We start from the raw sequence: 15,583 nt of genomic DNA, 5'->3' as shown, positions 1-15,583 counted from the left end.
GTGTCTGGGCTCCCTTTCCCTCTTCCCTCAGTGTTGCACTAAGTCTTTCCCACACCTGGCGTGACAATAGATTTACATTTCTATCACCTGTATGCCCATATTAGAGGTCCGATAGGTCCCAGGGGGTGACAGATTCCCTTTAACAATGATGAATAGGGGCCTAAGTGCATGCCTCTTAGACTAGTCCAGCTAATTATAATATCTAGCACCACAATAATAATAAAGTGATTTTCTGATTGTGCTAAGAACTTGCCTAAACATTGGGGTCGCTAGAAATTAGTGTGAAATGACAAATGCAGCTCTGTAATCAGTAAATAGGGGTAAATCCTGCTGCCATATTCGCTTTAACGGGAATCTGTCAGAGCAGCATGATGTAGAGGCAGAGACCCTGATTGTAACGATGCGTCACTTATTGGGTTGCATGGTGCAATTTTGCTAAAATCACAGTTTTATCTGCTGCAGATCTACCAGTTACCTGAATGCTGAGCTCTGTATAATCCGCTCACACCACTGATTGGCAGCTTTCCGTGTAAACTGTGCATAGGCAGAAAGCTAGCAATCAGTGGTAGGGCGGGGTTATACAGAGATCCTGAATATGGCGGACTACATGACAGCAAGTTTACTAGTCCTCTAGTGATAAAATCACTGTTATCTGTAGGAGATTATCAAAACTACGGCAAGCAGCCATGTAAGGGACACATCGCTGGAAACGGTCTTTGGCTCGCTCTATTGTACGTTTTGCTGCTCTCACGTGTGGTGTCAAAAATCTGGTGACATATTCGCTTTAAAGTCAATGAAAATTAATTCTTTCAACCAAAACGATCATTCCTCAGGAAAATACGGAAGAACGAACTATTGTTTTAACCAAACAAACAAAGAGTATCATCATTTGAAATGAAGTCAGTTCTGTTTATTAGCCCATGGCCCCACTATCAGTAATTGGTCAGTATTTTTTTCTCAGGAGTGGGAGCCAAAACCAGGCGAGGAACAATCAGAGAAAAGGTATGACAGAAACAAGTCACCAATTCTGCATTTATCACCCACTCCTGGTTTCGTCTCCCACTCCTGACAAAACATACTGACCGAATACTGACCAAATAGCCTTAGGCTGAAAGTTGGAAGAAGATCTTTTGTTCAATGAAAGATCAATCATTCATAAAAGACCTTTTGCTGAAAGAATATTTTCAGAAATAATTTTTGTTTTGTGCCCATTGTCACTGAACATATATATATATGGCCAAGTTGAATGGGCAATATGGACTAAGATGTATATGGCACTGTCGGTATTACAACAGTTTGTTAAACAACAGTTCAACCAACAGCATACTTTAATCTCTGCATGAATGGCTTAGGGATCGCTGACACCACTGTCTGAGCGCGATCCAACAAAACATCAGGTTGCACTCGGACCAATGTTAGTCTATGAGGCCGCACACAGGTCCAATTTTTTGCTTGGTCCGAGGAAAAAAATTGCAGCATGTCCAAGTTTGAAGTGATATTTGGATCACACTTGGCGCTGCAAGGCAATGAGTGCATGGAAACCATCAGACTACACTGAAATGATATCTGATTCGGATGCAGTCCGATTATGGAAAAAACAAGCAAAAAGAAGGTGTACAAAGACAAGGATAACCTGACTAAAATATATATTTATTTATTAAATGACACACAAGCCAGAACAAAGACATATTAAAAATACTTAAAAAAAAGCACAAATGGCCATAACATTTGGCTTACTGATCATTGGTACCTTATGTACCATCTTACAGACGGGTGGATTAGACTTCAACACTATAGTGTTGTGGTCCGTTATACTGTTATTAATTAACAAACAAAGCAGCACACTGGGAAGCTAAGTATACAAACATGAAATATAAGAAATATGAATAGCATTACTGCTTTGGGAAAATAGAAATAAGTGAGAAATCTTAGTGCATAAATTGGCCAATTCATGTGTACCTGGTAGCCACGGTAAGGCGTTTCTCAAAAATACCAGGACCCTATCAATGTAAACTCATCTCTAAGTGACTATGTCTGCTTGTGTGCGGGATAATAAGATCCTGCTGCAATTAAAATCGCCTGTGACATAGAAGCAGAGTGCTCAGTCAAAGTTTATACATAGAAACAGAAAAAACTGACGGCACTTCCAAAACAAGAAATAGGTGTGAACAGGTGTTGTTTTTTGCTTTGTTATACTGTTATGGCCATTTTTACTTTTTAAGTGTTTTTTAATATTTCTTTGTTTTGGCCTTGGGTGTCATTTAATAAATAAATATATATTTTAGTCAGGTGTTCCTTGTCTTCGCATACCTTCTTTTTCTTTGCTTTTTCCATGTTCTGCACTGGGTATGTGATAAGTAGATCCCGACTTTATTTATGGTGGTGCCCTCTACCTTTCCTTGTTATGGATGCAGTCCGATTTCCGAGCACTGATAATGGAGAGGATGGAGAAATTTTGTTCTCCATCTTCTGTGGCACCCCAGGGGTCTGGTTGCCACAGTGATAGAAATATCACGTCTGAGAGCAAGTGGGAGGTTCCCTGGTCAGGAGCCCTTGAACATGCAACACCTCCTGTCCCAGACCAGATAGGGGAGGAATCTGCCATATATAAACTGGATCTGGGGCGGGGTTAGAGGAGAAAGTGAAGCTCCAGAGAGAGTAGAGAGTGAAGTTGCAGACACAGGGAAAGCAACAGCTAGGAACTCTGTAGGAGCAGGAGCTGAGTGCCAGGGACTGGAAGCAGATATAGCTCGCCCTGGCTGAAGACACTACTACCGGACAACGGAGTCCGAGGCTGTGAGGATCTCTAAGTCCAGCAGCAGAAACCAGCTGCAGGGGATTCCAGGTCCTCTGGCCATAGAAGCCCGGAGGCTCAGTCACGAGCAAGGGACCAGCACCGCCATCGAGGAGCGGAGGATATCAGAAGGCCCCAAGTCACCAGCCATACGGGTGAGCACTACACGGTACGCTCAGGGACGTGGGCTACTTCCACACGCTTACAGCAAGGTAGCCAGGAAGAGTGCAGACAGACGGGGAGGCCTACAACTCCACCTGGCCAGGGGAACTCCTGTTTGTTCACAGACTGACCCGGCCTCTTATGCTAGCCAGTACTCCCGGGAGGGTCCGCCTTATCATCATCAGTAAAGACCCTGTACTGCACTGCAAAGACTCTGAGTCATTCCAGCTACACCCGTGCACCATCACTCCCGTCATCCACACTCACTGCCCTGAGGCTATACTCCTCCCGTGGGGAGTTGTCCCATTCTCTGCTGCACACACAACACCAGCCTCAGCGGTCTGCCTCGCAGCGGCGGTACACCCTGACCGCAATCCACGGGTGGCGTAGTCGGACATTAACCTAAAACATATAAAAGACTGCCACTGGTTTGACCGGGTCGCCGCCACGGAGACTACAACCCCTAGAGACCCAGCTCCGGGTAACCCCCATGCGTGCACACACGGCCCAGGGGGCGCGTCAACTTTGGCGTAGTCGGCAGGATTTTGTGCCCGCAACCACCGGGTACTGCGTGCCTTCAAAAGACTGTCATACCTGCCGTGGTGAAGTTTCCCGCCATCCGCAGCAGTTTTCCCGCCATCCGCAGTCGTTTTCCCGCCATTAGGCGCCATCTTCGGGACGCCGCGCGGGAAGAAGAGGGGCGTGGACAACGAAAGCGCGCGAGAGCTGAAGCCCCGCCTTACGCACGGACGCTGCGCAAGGTCCTGGAAGGAGCACAGCGGACGCCGACGTCATCAGCACGCGACGCAAGGTCCTCAACCCCGACGATCACTTGCGGAGCCGCGGCCGACGGAGGAAGAGCAACAAGAGGTAGGCCACGGTTAACTAGGGGGGCGGAAGATACCAGGAATGGAGGGAGCTCCCACCGCCAGCGCGGCTGCTGCCGCAGTGATGCCGTTCACGATGCCATATATCCCCGGAGCGGCATGGCTACCCCAGTACTCAGGGGAGTCACACACCCTAAGTGACTTTAAGGAAAGGCTAAAGCCTCTTCCAAGTATACCCCCTGACAGAAGAGCAAAAAGTGAGCATCTTGGTGGGCCAGTTAATCGGAGCAGCCCAAAGGGAGGTTAAGTCCTGGCCACCACGGGAGAAGGGGACTGTCAGAGAAATACTGGCCCGTCTAAAGGACACTTTTGATACCCGCACCTCAGCAGAGTTTAAACTAAGATTTTACGGGTGCAAGCAACGGGCACAAGAAAGTATAAGGGACTATGCTTTGAACTTTCAGGAGGCCCTGAGAGCCATTAAGCAGGCAGACCCTGACAGCGTGCGGAATGAAGATAAGCTGTTGACTGAACAATTCATAGAGGGTCTACTGTCCAATGCCCACCAAACCCAGTTGCGGGCAATGGCCCTACAGGACCCTGATTTAGATTTTGCACAGTTCAAGGACAGAGCCATCCGGGTGCTCCGAGAACCGGCACCGGGTGGCACTGTAACCCAAAGGCGCCCCGCTATCACTTATCCCAAGGAGGCAGCGCCCTTGTCTGCAGGGCCTGTGGGAGCTGATGCGCAGGCTTTGGACAACAACCCGGCTACAGACCTGCACCATCAGGTCCAAGAGCTAACCAAAAGCGTTGCCGCGCTAACCAGAACTGTGCAGTCTTTACAGGTCTCTCCTCCAGGAAAGATCCAGCTGGCATCCGGACCGGAGGACGTCCCGTGGTGCCGACAGAGGAGGATCCCATCGTCCAGAGGAAGACCCAGCGACCAATACAACGAGGACGGGCAACCCATCAGCCGCCGCTGCAATCAACCAGGACATATGGCAAGGTACTGTCATTTAAACGGGCACAACCTGGGGCAGAGGGCCAACCCCCATGTATAAGATCATCAGGCCCATCGAACTGGCGTGATAAATACGTAGGGGGACGTCCAGTCTTGCCTGTGGTACTGGATGGCATTCTTATGATTGCCCTACTAGACACCGGGTCACAGGTGACTACCATCCCTTATGTGCTCTTTAAGCGGTACTGGAATGACTCGGACATAACCCGCTACCCAGATGACGACCTGAGTATCATCGCCAGCAATGGTCAGCCCGTGCTGCAGGTGGGATTCAAAGAGGTGACCATTAAAATCGGTAAAGTTGAACTGGCGGCACAAGGACTGATTATTGTGGACATTGACCGTCGTGAGAGTCACCCTAAAATAAGCTTGGGTACTAACGTGATTGAAAATTGTCTTGCAGAGATAATTCTCATTTTACAGCAGGTTGCCATGAACGCCAGTTCCAGCCAGCAGCGTGTCCTACAAAAGGAGATCCGGGCGTTGATGAAACGGCAACAGGTGGAACTATCTGGTGGTGAGATTGGTAGCATGAGAATGTGTGACCCGTTCCTTATTGCCATGCCCCCGAAAAGTGAGATGATGATATGGTGACGGGCAGCTATTGGTCTAAGAGGCAGAGACTACCAAGCAATGGTCGAACCCGTCTACTCGGACAGTAGGCCCACCATTTTGACAGCACGGGGGGTGGTCGATGTACGCCATGGGAGGGTGCCTGTCCGCATCTTAAATATCGGGGAGAGAGAAGTATACCTGCCCCGGTATGCCACGCTAGCCAAATTGTTCACCATAAACCAAAATTCTGTAAAGGCCGTAGAACTCTTACCTCTGTCTCAATCAGAGGAAGGTAACGGCTCTAAGAAACATATGGAGGACTGGTGTCAGCAGCTGCATTTGGGTACTGACTCCACTCCATCACACCAAAAACAGGGAGTCTACCGGGTGGTTCAGGAGTACGAAAGAGTCTTTAGTAAACACCTGCTAGACTTCGGGCGAGTAAAGGGGGTAGAACATCACATCCCCACAGGAGACCATCCACCCATAAAAGAAAGATACCGACCTGTACCCCCTGCACACTATCAGCATGCAAAGGGGATGTTGCGAGACATGAAGGAGGCTGGGGTAATCAGGGACAGCTGTAGCCCATGGGCAGCTCCACTAGTTCTAGTGAAAAAGAAAGACAACACCATGAGAATGTGTGTAGACTACAGAAAGGTCAACCGAATCACACACAAAGATGCGTACCCGTTACCTAGGATAGAAGAATCTTTAGCTGCATTAAAATCTGCTAGCTTCTTCTCCACTTTGGATCTTACTAGCGGGTACTGGCAGGTTCCTGTAGCAGAGGCGGACAAGGAGAAGACCGCGTTTACCACCCCGATGGGTCTCAGTGAATTCAACTGTATGCCGTTCGGGCTCTCCAACGCACCGGGGACCTTCCAGCGGTTGATGGAATGCTGTCTGGGACACCGGAATTTCGAGACGGTCCTGTTATACCTGGACGATGTCATCGTTTATTGCAAGACCTACGAGGACCATCTGAAACACCTGGCAGAAGTGTTTGACGTCCTGGCAAGCTACGGCCTAAAGGTGAAACCCTACAAGTCTCATCTACTGAAACCAAAAGTACAGTATCTGGGACACGTGGTGAGTGCTGACGGAGTGGCTCCCGACCCCGATAAGATCACCGTGATTAAGGACTGGCCAAGACCCTCCAGCGTAAAGGAAGTACGGCAGTTCCTCGGGTTGGTAGGCTACTACCGAAGATTCATTCCCGGTTTCAAGAGAATGGCAGCTCCTATGCAGGACCTCCTGATAGGCCAGTCCAGGAAGGCCAAAACCCAGAAGCCACCCTTCAGGTGGGAAAAGCTGGAAGAGGAGTCCTTCCGCCAGCTGAAGATGGCCCTCACGGGGGATGAAGTCCTGGCGTACCCTGACTACGGCCAGCCCTTTATCCTCCACATGGACGCAAGCAACATCGGGCTAGGAGCCATACTGTCCCAGATTCAGCAGGGGAGAGAACGGGTAATCGCTTACGCCAGCTGGAAACTAAGGCCCACAGAAAGGAACCCTGAGAATTATAGCTCCTTCAAGCTAGAGTTCCTGGCAGTGGTGTGGGCAGTGACCGAACGTTTCAAGAATTACCTTGCCTTTTCCAAGTTCACCGTGTACACGGATAACAACCCGTTGACACACCTGAACACTGCAAAACTAGGTGCCCTGGAGCAGAGATGGATGGCCCGCCTGTCCAACTATGAATTCACCATCAAATACCGGGCGGGACGCTCAAATGCCAACGCGGATGCCCTGTCCAGGATGCCAAACTTACTGGACAGAGGAGAAGATCTAGAAGAACTAGAAGAGATCGAACTCCCGGCGTACCACCGTCATGGGATTACCTAGTATTCCCACCGTGTAAGGGACAGGCACTCTGCTACGTTCAATCCCTTACCCCACTACGGCTGGGCGGAGACGCAAGACAGTGACCCCGCCGTCCGTCTGGTGAAGGAAATGCTGACACAGGCTGATGCCCGCCTTGACCCAGACGCTCCGGAGGAGACCAAGCAACTGTGGAAAGAGAAAAGTAAGCTGTTTCTTTACAAAGAGAAGCTGTGCCGGAGAGTGGTCAACTCCCGAACACATGAGCTGACCTAGCAGGTAGTTGTCCCGAGACGAGACGCGGCTATGGTTCTGGAGGCATACCACGACGGGGCAGGGCACTTCGGATGGAAGAAGCTGGAGTTCCTGTTGCGTGGACGGTTCTTCTAGGTAGGCATGAGAGGAGCCATCGAGAGATGGTGCAGAGACTGTGGCCCGTGCAACCTAAAAAGGAAGGACTGTGCCAGCCAGAAGACTCCTCTGCAGCCCAACATCACCAGGCAGCCACTGGAGCTGGTAGCTCTGGACCATGTGAAACTGGCTCCGAGCAGATCTGGGTACATCTACGCCCTCACCATCGTAGATCACTACTCCCGGTTCCTGGTGGTGGTCCCTGTCAAAGACTTGACAGCTCAAACAGCAGCCAGAGCCTTCCAGCTGCACTTCTGCCATCCACACGGGTATCCGGAGCAAGTGTTGACGGACCAAGGACCAGCCTTCGAAGCGGAGGTCTTCCAGGAGTTCTGCAACTGGTATGGCTGCAGGAAGATAAGAACAACGCCCTATCACCCTCAGATCAACGGACTATGTGAAAAAATGAACCAGGTGGTGATAGACTTGCTAAAAACGTTGCCCCTGGAAGAACGTAATCTGTGGCCTGGGAAACTGCCTGATCTGGTGGACCTGTATAACCACATCCCAGTAAGTTCCACCAACTGTACCCTGGCTTACCTAATGAGAGCAAGACCTGGTAAGCTGCCTATTGACCTGGATATGGGAGTCCTGACACCAGAGGACACCTCGCCAGAGGCAGACTGGGATACAGAACGGCAGCAGTAGTACCGGAAAGTTCAAGAGAGCGTCGAGCGAAGTCTGTATCAAGCAAGAGAAAGGCAAGAGAAGACTTATAACCAGCATGCTCCCGCTGTTCCCCTGGTACCTGGAGAGCAGGTCTTGAAGAGAAAGAGGCGGCTCCATAAGTTGGATGATCAGTGGGAGAAAGAACCGTACACCGTACTGCCTTCACGCCATGAGAATCCAAAAATCTGTATAATCAGTAAGGATGGAGGAGAAACCACGGCCATTGTCTCCAGAGACCACCTGAAAAAGTGTCCCGAGCAGTTGCAAAGCACTGACGAAGATTAAGAGAACTCTCAACCCGCAGAGGAAAGGGAAGAAATGATCAGTACCGTACTCTGAGACTTTCCCCGATCCTGGACTCAGATCAACAGCTCAGTCGTGGTACCTGTCCTCACCTTTCTCCAGCCAGCCCCTCAAGGGCCTACAGAAGAACAGGGAGTGTCGGAAGAGCAGCCGGCCCAGGAGGCAGAAGAATCCATACCAGCAGCTCAGGAGAATCAACCCTCTGCTAGTAGTGAGCCTGTCGTGCCCCTAGTAAGCCAAAGAGTACGCAGGAAGCTGCCAGGCCTACCCGCAACACCTCCTACACCCTGTAGTGCAGAGCCAGATAGTGGGTTACGTAGGTCCACCAGGAGCACTAGAGGACAGATGCCCGCTCGCTGGAGAATCTAGAATGTGGATTAACCTGTAAATTGCAAATGCTGAAAATGGTTTATGTTTTTGTTGCCTGTTTATTAATTATGTTCCTCTAGTTACCCTGCAGGTTTATTTGGACTGTCAGGTTATGGACGCTGAATAACCGGAACTACATTGTAAATAGTTGCACTTGGTGCCTCTTGCGAAGACGGCCACGGAAGAAAAACCTGTCTGGCGTGGCCCCATGTGGTCCAAAGTAGTTCGCTTCACCTTGCAGCCACGCCCAGGGCCAACATTTGGGGTTTGCTTTGGACAGGTCCCCGAACCGTGCAAGACTTCACCTCGTTGAGTGACATGGACACCCGGTCACGGACGCGCAAGTGACCTCTAAAGACTAAACTTCTTGTACATATGTTGTTGTATTATTGTTTATACCCTGTTATATTATGTTTCAAAAATGTGTTTAGTCCCAGAGTACTAAATTTCACTAGGGGGGAATGTGGCACCAGAGGGGTCTGGTTGCCACAGTGATAGAAATATCACGTCTGAGAGCAAGTGGGAGGTTCCCTGGTCAGGAGCCCTTGAACATGCAACACCTCCTGTCCCAGACCAGATAGGGGAGGAACCTGCCCTATATAAACTGGATCTCGGGCGGGGTTAGAGGAGAAAGTGAAGCTCCAGAGAGAGTAGAGAGTGAAGTTGCAGACACAGGGAAAGCAACAGCTAGGAACTCTGTAGGAGCAGGAGCTGAGTGCCAGGGACTGGAAGCAGATATAGCTCGTCCTGGATGAAGACACTACTACCGGACAACGGAGTCCGAGGCTGTGAGGATCTCTAAGTCCAGCAGCAGAAACCAGTCGGCAGGGGATTCCAGGTCCTCTGGCCATAGAAGCCCGGAGGCTCAGTCACGAGCATGGGACCAGCACCGCCATCGAGGAGCAGAGGCTATCAGAAGGCCCCAAGTCACCAGCCATACGGGTGAGCACTACACGGTATGCTCAGGGACGTGGGCTACTTCCACTCGCTTACAGCAAGGTAGCCAGGAAGAGTGCAGACAGACGCTACACCCGTGCACCATCACTCTCATCATCCACACTCACTGCGCTGAGGCTATACTCCTTCCGTGGGGAGTTGTCCCATTCTCTGCTGCGCACACAACACCAGCCTCAGCGGTCTGCCTCGCAGCGGCGGTACACCCTGACCGCAATCCACGGGTGGCGTAGTCGGACATTAACCTAAAACATATAAAAGACTGCCACTGGTTTGACCACCCTGAGCCACGGGACCGGGTCGCCGCGACGGAGACTACAACCCCCAGAGACCCGGCTCCGGGTAACCCCAATGCGTGCACACACGGCCCAGGGGGCACGTCACTTCTCCTCACAGATTGCTCCGATTCTCTCTCGTATCGGATCACACAATGCTGACACTCTGATCACCAAGTGTCATTTGCATAAATGGCCTGATTCTCTTGGATAACCCTAACGGCCATCTGACCTCAACCTTAAAGAAACACTCAACATTATAGAATGACAAAGCCTCACAGGTTCAGACAGTAAAAATGATATTCAATCCCCACTCTGGGATTTCCATCCCGAGTAGAAGGGACCCAACTTTTTGGCTCTGAGGTAACAGAGTTTGTCACTTTCTAAAAGGTTCAACCCTCTTGAATCCTGTTCATCTACCACCTCTGATATGTTTGCAGCATCATCATTTATCTAATTTTACACATTCCCTACCTCAAAGAAAAGCACAAAATCAAAAATGAGTTAAGTCAAAAAGGGGTTACATTTTTTTCTATTGCAATGTGTGAATAAGGCTGCGCACCCAGGATCCGTAATAGCAGCGTTTTGGATGCAGCTCACCTGCGCTGCGTCCAAAATGCTGCGTTCTAGAGTAGAAGCACAGTGGATGGGATTTCTATAAATCCCGTGCCCACAGTGCTTCTATTTGATGCCGCGTTAACTCACCCGCGGCGTGGATTTACAAGCCACAGCATGTCAATTTCTGTTGTGGAAATGCTAGTCTCAGCAACAGAAATTTCCACAATAGAATGTACAGGATAAGGTAACTCCGCATGTGTTCAATGAACACATGCGGATTTATCTGCGCGATCGGACGCAGCGAAAATACGATGCATCCAAAATGCTGATACAGCCTGATCTTGGGCCCATACCCTAAGGGGTTTCTAATGCTGCTAATCATTGAGTTGTGTTCAACATTGATAAATCAATGTATGCTTTTTTACTGAAGCTGTTGCGAGCTAAGTAGTAGATAGAAATCAATCATTTGCACTACAAAAATGACTCAGTATAACATGTGGCCATAACAATAAGTTTTTAGTGAATTTTTAAACTATTAATGGAAACAGCCACCTTTCGACTGCGTGGCAACCTATTTTTGGGAACCTACCAGACAGATAGATTTCATAGATAAATAGATTAGACAGATACTTATTTGTAATCTTTTTGTTTACCAAAAGCTTAAAAATACCAGCTTCTTCATGAAATTTAGCAGCCACATAATCCATAAACTCCATCTGATGTTCACCTATGATAAAAACAATGATTTAAGAAAATATACCAGCTGTTGCTTAGCTCTTAGCAATTTAGTGTTTTATTGCCATCATAGTGTACATTCAGTTAGGTCCAGAATTATTTGGACAGTGACACAAGTCTTGGCATTTCAGTTGGTTACAAAAAGATATTCAAGATGCAGTTATATAATCAACATGGGCTTAACCCCTTAACCCCCGAGGGTGGTTTGCACATTAATGACCAGGCCAATTCTTACAATTCTGACCACTGTCACTTTATGAAGTAATAACTCTGGAACGCTTCAACGGATCCCACTGATTCTGAGATTGCTTTTTTGTGACATATTGTACTTCACGATAGTGGTAAACTTTCTTCGATATGACTTGTGTTTATTTGTGAAAAAAAAACGGCAATTTGGTGAAAATTGTGAAAATTTTGCAATTTTCATGTCGTTAAATTAGAGATATGTCACACAAAATAGTTAATAAATAACATTTCCCACAGGTTTACGTTACATCAGCACATTTTTGGAACCAAAAGTTTTTATTGTTAGTAAGTTATAAGGGTTAAAAGTTGACTAGCGATTTCTCATTTTTTTAGGGACCACGTCACATTTGAAGAGACTTTGAGGGGCCTTTAAGACAGAAAATACCCAAAAGTGATACCATTCTAAAAACTGCACCCCTCAAGGTGCTCATACCACAATCGAGAAGTTTATTAACCCTTCAGGTGCTTCACAGGAATTTTTGTAATGTGGAAAAAAAATAATACGTAGTTACTTACCGATAACGGCATTTCTCAGAGCCCATGACGGCACCACGGAGAGAGATGGGATCTGCCCTTCAAGGACAGGAAACCTACAGATTAAAAGGGCGGTACCTCTCTCCCTCATCAGTTGTTTACAGAGCACAGAGAGGACCCCAGGTTAGTAACAAAATGTAAAATTTTTAAGGAGTTTACCAGGCACACCTCTGACTACATATAAGTAACAGATAAGTGTGTACACCCATGCATTGACAGAGGTTATTACGGGCTATTTTCTACATGGGGGTACTTTTTATATTTATTTTTATTTTGTTCCTTCGTTTTCCATCTCCCTTTATGGAACGACAGCTGATGGGTGTATTCTCATTAGAGATTTTAATGTTATATATATATTTATATTGTTCTTACCTAATGTGAACGCTTACTTATTAGTAAGTAATATTCCTTTCATGTATTTACTCCATTTGACTGATACATTTGACTATTCTGTATATTGATTATTTATACATCTCTACACTACATTATTTTTAATACGTGTCTTAATACATGTTTTTTATACTCACTTTTTATATTGGTGACACTCATTGATAAAGTTTTGTTGAAGGTTTTTGCACACGGCCTCAGGTGCAAAGGTTATGTTGTTTTTTTTTTGTTTTTTTTCTGCTCTTCCTTTTTGAACACAACTTTTTTTTTTTTTCACTTTATGTCTGTATATAAATGGAGTGTTTCAGTGCATGCATTGATATATCTGTTGGTGCCCTGATGAAGGGGTGTGGAACACCCAGAAACGCGTAGGCATTTACCAATAAACAAGGATTTTATTATATGTTCCTGATTTGAGGATTTTTCAGCGGCGTGGACGTATATCTCTACCTTCACCGCCTTTGGAAGAATGTAGAGGGGGAAGACCAGGTTGCAGCTCCACATATCTGTTCTATTGAAGCACCGGCTTTTCCCACCCAGGAGGCTGCTACTGCCCTTGTCGAGTGAGCTTTTAGATTCTCCGGCCCGGTTTCCCCGCTTGACGAGTATGCCAGGGAGATGGCGTCTCTTATCCATCTTGCCAGTGTTCCCTTGGAAGCTTTTTGTCCCTTCAGAGGTCCCTGGAAGCACACAAAAGAGAGCCTTATCCTTCCTACTCTCCCGTGCGATCTATGAAAGTGTGATTCCACCTTAGGAAGGTATGCTGGGTCAGTCCTAAGTGTCACCCTGTCCTCTGGGATTTGCATGAAGGGGTGCCATGCTGATGAACTTGTATGTCGCTAACTCTTCGTGCCGATGTGAAAGCTACTAAGAGTGACGTCTTAAGAGATAGGGTTTTTAGAGATGCATCCGCTAAAGGTTTGAAGGGATGTTTGGTTAGGGTTGTAAGGACTAAGTTTAAGTCCCAAGGAGGAGTATTCCGGGAGGGGGTGGGCCTAGAACTGGATGAAGCCTTGATGAATCTAGATATCCACCTATTTCTGGCCAGGTCGCAGTTGTATAGGGCTCCTAATTCCGCAACTTGAACTTTGAGTGTGCTTGTGGCCAGACCCCGTTCTAACCCCCTTTGTAGGAACTCTAAGATGGAAGTAATGGGGACTTCCCCTTGTACCTTAGAACCTGAATATAAGAGGAATTTTTTCCTGGTTTTACCGTAAAGTCTGGTAGTTACGGGTTTCCTACTCTGTGGTAGAGTGGAGATCAAATTTGGGGAAAAACCTCTATCCCTTAAGAGCGCCCTCTCAAAATCCAGGCTGTCATGTGTAGATTTGCTACCTGAGGATAGAGGACCGGTCCCTGGAAAAGGAGATCCGGGATTTCCGGAAGAACCCAGTGGTCGGAGGTGGACATTATCCTCAGCCAGGAAAACCAGGGCCTCTTTGGCCAGAAGGGGGCTATCAAAATTACGTTTGCCCTGTATTCCCTGACTTTCCTCAGAACTTCCGGAATAAGTGCGATCAGGGGAAAGGCATAGGCTAGCTGGTGCTTCCATGGGATTGTAAATGCATCTAGTGCTGCTGGGATCCCCTTGGTGTTTATTGAGCAGAATATGTCTACTTTTTTGTTCTGCCAGTTGGCGAATAGGTCTATGAAAGGGTATCCACACATTTTCGTGAGTTAGTTGAACACTAACTGATTCAGCTCCCATTTGCCCTGTTTCAGCTGGGTTCGGCTCAGGAAGTCTGCTGTGAGATTTTCTGTTCCTTTTATGTGGAGTGCAGACAGAGACCCCAAATTGTTCTCGGCTAACTGGAGGATGGATTTTGTTACTTGTAGTAGAGAATGGGACTGGGTCCCCTCCTGGTGATTTACTACTACTACTACCCTGTTGTCCGAGAACACTCTTACATGGTGTCCCTGTAGAGTGTTTAGAAATTTTGAGAGGGTGAATTTTACTGCTAGAAGTTCCTTCATGTTGGAGGATACACCTTTTAAGCCCTTTGTCCTGACCCCTTGAGCTATTTGGTCGTTTAGGTGAGCCCCCCACCCCCTGGGGCTTGCATCTGTAGTCAGAACCTGCGAGACTGAGATTGTCCATGGAACGCCTTGGGTTAAATTGTCCACCTCCACCCACCATCTTAGGGAGACTAAGGTTATTGATGACAAAGTTAGCTGACCTTCTAAGTGCCCTTTTAGCGATTTCTCTGCCCCCAAGATTTCCCACTGTAAGTCCCTGGTAGGTACCTGGGCCCAACGGACCCCCGGAATACAGGCTGTCATGGAACCTAGAAGGGACATTGCTTTTCGCAGAGTCATAGAGGGGTGGTCCTTTACTTGAGATATCCGAGCTATCATTTTCTGAATATTCCCTGCCGGGAGACGGCACTCCTGATTCCTCGAATCTAATAAAATGCCTAGATACTCTTGTACTTGGTCCAGCTCCAACTTGGACTTTTTTAGGTTGAGAAGCCAGCCTAAATTCGTCAAGGAATCTATGACCCTTGCCAGTTGGTCCTTGCAATGATTGAAAGAGTTGCCTCAGCAAATCATCCAGGTAAGGGGTAATCAGAATGTTTTGCTCCCTTAGATGGGCCATTACCTCCGCCACTATTTTTGTGAAAACCCTTGGGGCTATAGCTAGACCGAATGGGAGGGCCGTATACTGGTAGTGTTTGACTATTCCCTTTATCGATATTGCTACCCTTAGGAATTTCAGGTAATTTCTGTGCATGGGGACGTGATAATAGGCGTCCTTCAGATCCAGGATAGCCATAAAACAGCCTGGGAATAACAGTTTTACTGACGATTTTGACTCCATCTTGAAGGTTTGAACCTTCAGAAATGTGTTCAATTTCTTCAGGTTTACAATTGTTCTGAAAGTCCCGTCCAGTTTTTTCCTTAGGAACAGAGGGGAGTAGAATTCTTCGCCTTTCTCCTGGGCAGAGACTTCTTGAAG

General features: G+C 47.7%; 1 pseudogene; it reads right to left on the bottom strand.

Annotated features, from left to right (window-relative positions):
• LOC141157734 (meiotic recombination protein DMC1/LIM15 homolog) overlaps nt 1-15,583 on the bottom strand; it is a 179,790-nt pseudogene that overhangs the window by 34,837 nt on the left and 129,370 nt on the right.

The sequence above is a fragment of the Phyllobates terribilis genome, unplaced genomic scaffold, assembly GCF_046119375.1.
Source record: "Phyllobates terribilis strain yellow unplaced genomic scaffold, ASM4611937v1 Scaffold_8__6_contigs__length_399053987, whole genome shotgun sequence".
NCBI classification, from domain to species: Eukaryota; Metazoa; Chordata; class Amphibia; order Anura; family Dendrobatidae; genus Phyllobates; species Phyllobates terribilis.
The sequence above is the reverse complement of the archived record's forward strand: the minus strand, read 5'-3'. Positions and strand labels throughout refer to the sequence as shown.